A 7895-nucleotide genomic window follows, 5' to 3' on the forward strand; every position below is an offset into this window, starting at 1 on the left:
CAAATAAATCTTTATATTCAAAAGTAAATGTTTAAAAAATCAACCGAATTCTCACGGTATTATTTATATCACACGATGTTTAGAAATAACTTTAAGCAAGTCAAGTCTCTTCTCCCTATCAGAGGACTCCACGTCACAATCCTACTATGGAAGCTACATTACTACAATGTCAATGACACAAAACTATCTACATGCTTTTGTGCTTACTTCAGTCTCTCAACATTCCAGAAAAATTCAAAAATAATGTCCTTAGCTCCTCTCCTGATAACTGTATCAAAAATATTCATACTTCAATTCCATCAATTTCACATCACAACTATAAAGAAAATTTTCTGACCATTCTTCAAAGTGCGTCTGCTACCCAAAACTGCTCAACTTAGAATGTATGTAACTTTGCTAGTGCTCTCAGGTAGAGGCAGCGTAGTAACACCACGTTACCGTAGCAATAGTCAAAAATTACTCAGCTACTTGGTTTTGCTCTGTGTGTGTCATGCATATCGATATTTACGTCAGAAACAGAATTTACAAAGTGACCAAAATAATATGCTTATATGCAAACTTCACGTATCCTCCCCGTTCCGCAACCAGAATTTTGCACGAAATGTTTTACAAATGATAAAAGATTGAGTGCAAAATTCGAAAATTGATACGTAAATAGATGCCATGAATATCACATGAGTGAGACGCTGGTTAACGTAATACCAAATATATGTTTGCAGAGAATAAATATTTCTTTAGTTATAACCATAATCAAAAGTAAATAGCTGATGTCCTCAGTTACTTAGGATGTGTTATACAGATATATAGGCAGTATAGAAGAAAGTATTTACAGTACAGACGTTTGCTGGTAGGGTGACTTGCACAGGGTAGAAAAGTCTTTGTTTTTGGAAGCTCAAAGCACAAAATTGTATTCACAGTATTTCTGAGTGTCTGTTTTCATTAGCTAGCCAATTAAAGGTTTCACTGAATGCGAAGCATTTTTATCATTTAAAGTATCATATGAAGACGCAGATAATGGGAGAGTCATGGAGGAATGTCTTTGCTCAGCCGGCACCCACTAATACTAATTGTGATGCACATTATAAAGTAGATTATAGTACTAGGAGGAGACTTAGGGAAGCTGGAATCAATAAATTGTTTCGAAGTCACTAAATGATCGAAGACAGTGGACGTTTCATCATGTACAGTTTAATGTGGACATTGCGAAGTTTATAGTTTGTTGCGTCCTTGTGCTACTCATCTCTGGCAATCTCTAGTCAAAAAATGTTGTAGTGCAACACAAGAAACTGACGTGGTGGATACATTTTAAATCAGTAGTGTACATCAAGAATTCAATAATTATACATATGAGATAAGTAGTTAAAGCTGTAAAGTTGCGTATCTGGAAAGCTAAGCGTATAATATTACGATTCTGCAGAGGCCTATGCCTATGAACGAGAGTAGGTACGCAATAAAAAATTACAGAAAAATAAGACAGGCAAAGCATGTGGAACAGTATACACTAATGAGTATGATAAGAGGCAAACGTTTCATGTGTACGTAATAACTCGACCAAAACCTGAATCTATCCAAATACGCATGTAACTTTTCATTAAGTAGATGCTAACACACTAAAGAAAAGGGCATGAGACGGAAGTAAGCACGTAAGAATAACAAACACACACAGATGAGGGGAACCCAAACATACAGCTAGGAAAGTTTGGTTTAGATGAGATTTCGTTGTTATTTTCTGTCTAAAGTGTAGCTTTTTGATATTTCCTTTCTCATGTAGTGATTTCTTTCTTCTTTCTGCAGCTTTTTTATATTATTTAGTGCTAATCCTACAACCTACTTATGACGTGGAAATGATGTTAACTCTTTGACACGTTCTGGTGGTTGTTGGTTCTTGAGTCAAGTAATGGAGATAATTTTGTATAATCGTGCGGTTATTCACTGAGAATCTCTTGAACGGTGTGAATGTGTTTCTCCCCAGTATGGTCTGACGACAATATAATCTGCAAAGCTTGTCGATTCCTCGCAATATACATCCTGAAGGATCTAATTGGGCCAATAACGTGAAATAAAAACGGATTTGATTTTGTGACGTCGTATAGTATGTGACCAAATATTTGAGCGATATTGTGGACCATTATCGGAAATTACTTTATCGTCGAAAATTATAGACCAAAACTCTGGATCCTTTTTGCAGTGTACTTACGTAAAGGAGTGAATGAAACAAATTTCGAATGAATTCAGCAGGAAAACAATATATGATAATCTGTTCTGTGACGTGAAAAACAGTCCTAACAGGTCTACTGCAGCTAACTCTTTTAGTTTAGAAGGGATTATAAGAAGTAATAGTGCACGATGTGTGATGGTTGATAGTTTGGCTTTCTGACACAACCTGCATTTTGCTAAAACTTTCTGTTTTCTTTTCTGCGTCTTGTTAAAGTATCTAGGTATACGAAGTTTGTGAAAGCATTTTCTCGAAACTAAGTGTGCATAACTAAGATGTATGTAGCAAAGAAGATTATTTACAAAATCATCGGGTATGCACAAGAGCCAAAGGGAGTCATTGACTGAACAGCTCCTGAAAAAAAAAAAATATTGTTGCTCACCAAATAAAAGCGTCCTATTGTGATGTTTCTTTTGTCATGGCATTTACGTTTTACATCTTTCCAGGTAGGGTTTTTGTCTTAGCCTCGCGGAGTGGCCACGTGGCTTGAGGCGCCATGTCACGGACTGCGCGGCCCCTCCCGCCGACGGTCCGTGTCTTATGTGTTGTTCTTAGCATGGGTTAGTTTAAGTTAGTTTAAGCAGTGTGTAAGTCTAGGGACCGGTGACCTTAACAGTTTGGACCCTTAGGAATTCACACACATTTGAACGTTTGAAAATTTTTGGTCTTGTTCCTGAGCAATGTCTCTTAAAAAAGAAGAAATAAAGTTTCCAAAGGCTGCCTTTCGTGTATACAACAAGGTAAAGCTTTTTTATTATTATTTTCAATAGTATTTTTGGCGAAACCGATAGGAGCACGCGATAAGGTACCAGCTATAACATTTAGAGTTGCAGGAATATGAACAATGGTGAAGATAAGATCATGTAAATACAGAGCCCATCGTTTCAATGGATCATGATTTAGTTTAGAGTACATTAAGAATTAGATACTAAAAGGTATCAGATAGATTATATAATGGTAAGACAGAGATTTAGGAACCAGGTTTTAAATTGTAAGACATTTCCAGGGGCAGATGTGGACTCTGACCACATTCTATTGGTTATGACCTGTAGATTAAAACTGAAGAAACTGCAAAAAGGTGGGAATTTAAGGAGATGGGACCTGGATAAACTAAAAGAACCAGAGGTTGTACAGAGATTCAGGGAGAGCATAAGGGAGCAATTGACAGGAATGGGGGAAATAAATACAGTAGAAGAAGAATGGGTAGCTTTGAGGGATGAAGTAGTGAAGGCAGCAGAGGATCAAGTAGGTAAAAAGACGAGGGCTAGTAGAAATCCTTGGGTAACAGAAGAAATATTGAATTTAATTGATGAAAGGAGAAAATATAAAAATGCAGTAAGTGAAACAGGCAAAAAGGAATACAAACGTCTCAAAAATGAGATCGACAGGAAGTGCAAAATGGCTAAGCAGGGATGGCTAGAGGACAAATGTAAGGATGTAGAGGCCTATCTCACTAGGGGTAAGATAGATACTGCCTACAGGAAAATTAAAGAGACCTTTGGAGATAAGAGAACGACTTGTATGAATATCAAGAGCTCAGATGGAAACCCAGTTCTAAGCAAAGAAGGGAAAGCAGAAAGGTGGAAGGAGTATATAGAGGGTCTATACAAGGGCGATGTACTTGAGGACAATATTGTGGAAATGGAAGAGGATGTAGATGAAGATGAAATGGGAGATAAGATACTGCGCGAAGAGTTTGACAGAGCACTGAAAGACCTGAGTCGAAAGAAGGCCCCCGGAGTAGACAATATTCCATTGGAGCTACTGACGGCCGTGGGAGAGCCAGTCCTGACAAAACTCTACCATCTGGTGAGCAAGATGTATGAAACAGGCGAAATACCCTCAGACTTCAAGAAGAATATAATAATTCCAATCCCAAAGAAAGCAGGTGTTGACAGATGTGAAAATTACCGAACTATCAGCTTAATAAGTCACAGCTGCAAAATACTAACACGAATTCTTTACAGACGAATGGAAAAACTAGTAGAAGCCAACCTCGGGGAAGATCAGTTTGGATTCCGTAGAAACACTGGAACACGTGAGGCAATACTGACCTTACGACTTATCTTAGAAGAAAGATTAAGGAAAGGCAAACCTACGTTTCTAGCATTTGTAGACTTAGAGAAAGCTTTTGACAATGTTGACTGGAATACTCTCTTTCAAATTCTAAAGGTGGCAGGGGTAAATTACAGGGAGCGAAAGGCTATTTACAATTTGTACAGAAACCAGATGGCAGTTATAAGAGTCGAGGGACATGAAAGGGAAGCAGTGGTTGGGAAGGGAGTAAGACAGGGTTGTAGCCTCTCCCCGATGTTGTTCAATCTGTATATTGAGCAAGCAGTAAAGGAAACAAAAGATAAATTCGGAGTAGGTATTAAAATTCATGGAGAAGAAATAAAAACTTCGCCGATGACATTGTAATTCTGTCAGAGACAGCAAAGGACTTGGAAGAGCAGTTGAATGGAATGGACAGTGTCTTGAAAGGAGGATATAAGATGAACATCAACAAAAGCAAAACAAGGATAATGGAATGTAGTCTAATTAAGTCGGGTGATGCTGAGGGAATTAGATTAGGAAATGAGGTACTTAAAGTAGTAAAGGAGTTTTGCTATTTGGGGAGCAAAATAACTGATGATGGTCGAAGTAGAGAGGATATAAAATGTAGGCTGGCAATGGCAAGGAAAGCGTTTCTGAAGAAGAGAAATTTGTTAACATCGAGTATAGATTTAAGTGTCAGGAAGTCATTTCTGAAAGTATTCGTATGGAGTGTAGCCATGTATGGATGTGAAACATGGACGGTAAATAGTTTGGACAAGAAGAGAATAGAAGCTTTCGAAATGTGGTGCTACAGAAGAATGCTGAAGATTAGATGGGTAGATCACATAACTAATGAGGAAGTATTGAATAGGATTGGGGAGAAGAGAAGTTTGTGGCACAACTTGACCAGAAGAAGGGATCGGTTGGTAGGACATGTTCTGAGGCATCAAGGGATCACCAATTTAGTATTGGAGGGCAGCGTGGAGGGTAAAAATCGTAGAGGGAGACCAAGAGATGAATACACTAAACAGATTCAGAAGGATGTAGGTTGCAGTAGGTACTGGGAGATGAAAAAGCTTGCACAGGATAGAGTAGCATGGAGAGCTGCATCAAACCAGTCTCAGGACTGAAGACCACAACAACAACAACAACAACAACAACAAAGAATTAGAGTGCTCATTGATTAGTGTAAAATTGGTGTGTTTCCCAAGCAACAAGAATCGAAGTTTAGAAAATGCCCAAATGATTTGTAATGCTTCCGACTCAATGACGGAATAACTTCTTTCAGATTTAGACAAGACACGACTGGCAATAGCTCTACTCCGCTGTAAAACTACATCATTCTCTTGAAATTCTTAGAATAAATCTTCACCGAGTCCTAGTTTTGATGAATCAGCTGATAAGTAAAAATCTTGTGTTAAACATGGGTGTGTAAGTGTTGGAACACTAAGAACTGCATTTTTAAAACTTTAAATCTCTAATTGTGCTTACTCATTCCAGTGCTGTGTAGTATATTTCGCAGTAAGTGAACATAATTTAGGGCTGGCAAGAATTTTCATGTTTAAAAAACGGCGATAGAAGTTTATTAAACCGAGGAAACTTCGAAACTGACGTGTTGTGGTAGGACAGGAAATTACTCTAATTGCTTCAAGTTATTCCCGGTCTTGTTTTATAACTCCTAACGGAATTATATGTCCGATAAATTTCATCCTTGTTTTACCAAACACTGATTTTTCTAAACCGACTGCGATTACAGAATCCTCAAAAATGTCCAAAAAAAGAAAAAAAATTCTCAAAACATTGTTACGTTTTGACCAAGAGGTTATCTGATATTAGCTTCAGTCTGGAACCGCGCGACCGCTACGGAAGCAGGTTCGAACCCTGCCTCGGGCGTGGATATCTGTGATATCTTTAGGTTAGTTAGGTTTAAGTAGTTCTAAGTTCTTGGGGACTGACGACCTCAGGTGTCAAGTCCCATAGTGCTCAGAGCCATTACCTGATATTAGTATATCTTCAACGCAAGGTTTTATATGTCTGTTCAAGTAATAAGATAAAATAGTGTTCAAACGACGAATGAAGGCAGCTGACGAGATGTTTATGCCTAAGAGTAATTTACGAAACTGCTAGCATAGTCCGAAACACAAGAATGCAGCGTTTTTTGTACAATCCAGGTGTAACTCCGTTTGCCAAATACTTAAGCGCGCATCCACACAAGAAAGTATTTGTACTCCATAGTAATTTTGCACAAGTTCATCTTATATTTGAGGTTTATGTGTTTCCGTTGAAATAATAGTGTTAATTTGTCCTGAATCCAGTATTACTCTAATCGAGTCATCTTTTTTCTTCACAGCGTGCAATGGGCTGTTACATAAACTGACTGTAGATTCTATGATTCCTTGTTCTAAGATGGACTTAGTTTCTGCTTTCACTTATTCCCTGTAATAAGTTGGAATGATGTGTGGTTAACCACGAACCCAGAAACCTTGAACAGTCCCCTGCACGATGTGTAAAAATGACTTAATGTGTGCACAGAATGTCAACAAGTTCCTTTTTCTCTGTCTCGGTGCAGTGCTCTAGTTTGTTTACTTTTTTCTCTGTCGAACTATGTCTGTTTAGTTTCCTGATGAATACTATAGCAAAAGGTACGTGGACAACATTCGTCAATACGAAAGTACTCTGGTAAGAAAAGCGATGCACCGTCAAGAGATATAAACAATTTACTTGCTCCTCCGATCCTGAAATCCAGTCTTGAAATATTAGAGAAACAGTCTTACCTTCAGCTTCCAAACCTACTTCACCGTCCTTAAAATTCCAGACAACTTTATTTACACAGAAAACCTACACCTAATATTATTTCTATGAGGAAAAGAGAAACAATCAAGAAATTCATCCAAAACTCAAAGCCCTGACATATGAAATCTAAATAGGTTTGATGCTTCACATCTACACTTTTTCCAGAAATCGAACCTTGTATTTTAATCCTTCGTAATGGTGAAGTCGGTCAATATATTGTTTTCACACATTTGTGGAATGCAGAGGCGCTGACCACAAATACACAGCTACCAGAATCAAGAACAGCCAAAAGAAAACGGTTACCTATTGAAATAATTATTATGGGATGTATTACAGAATTTTGTTTATTGTCTTCCTCTTCTAGTAGAATGTCTCTTATGTCTTCAAAACGTAGAAAGTTTCAAATTTCCGCAGCGGCGTGTTTCGTGTGATGTACAGACTGTTTGCTGCTGGATCTGCGAGTAATTGCTCTGTATGACTGTCTCCTCGTTCATTATGTTGTGCATCTGGTGATTTAACTTTAGTTACATGTACCTGCTGCGGTGGGCTAAATCTTCCAGAATTTTACCAATGTAAAGGTGGATGTTACGACTGTGACCGTTTTGACTGCTTTGATTCCTGCTTGCATAATTGTTATCATGCCGTGTATTTTGCGGGCTCCATCTGCGTGAATTGTGTCCATTAGAATTCGCATGTTGACCATTTGAATTTGAGTACCGTCCGTTAAAATTTGAATGTTGTCTGTAACCTGGCTGATGTTCGTTTGAGTCTGAGTGATGTCTACACTTATCTTGTCTGTTGTGATGATTATGGTGATACTTCTGCTCAACACAGAAATTCCCGTCACGTC

This window comes from Schistocerca serialis, chromosome 6 (genome assembly GCF_023864345.2).
Source record: "Schistocerca serialis cubense isolate TAMUIC-IGC-003099 chromosome 6, iqSchSeri2.2, whole genome shotgun sequence".
In the NCBI taxonomy this organism is placed as follows: Eukaryota; Metazoa; Arthropoda; class Insecta; order Orthoptera; family Acrididae; genus Schistocerca; species Schistocerca serialis.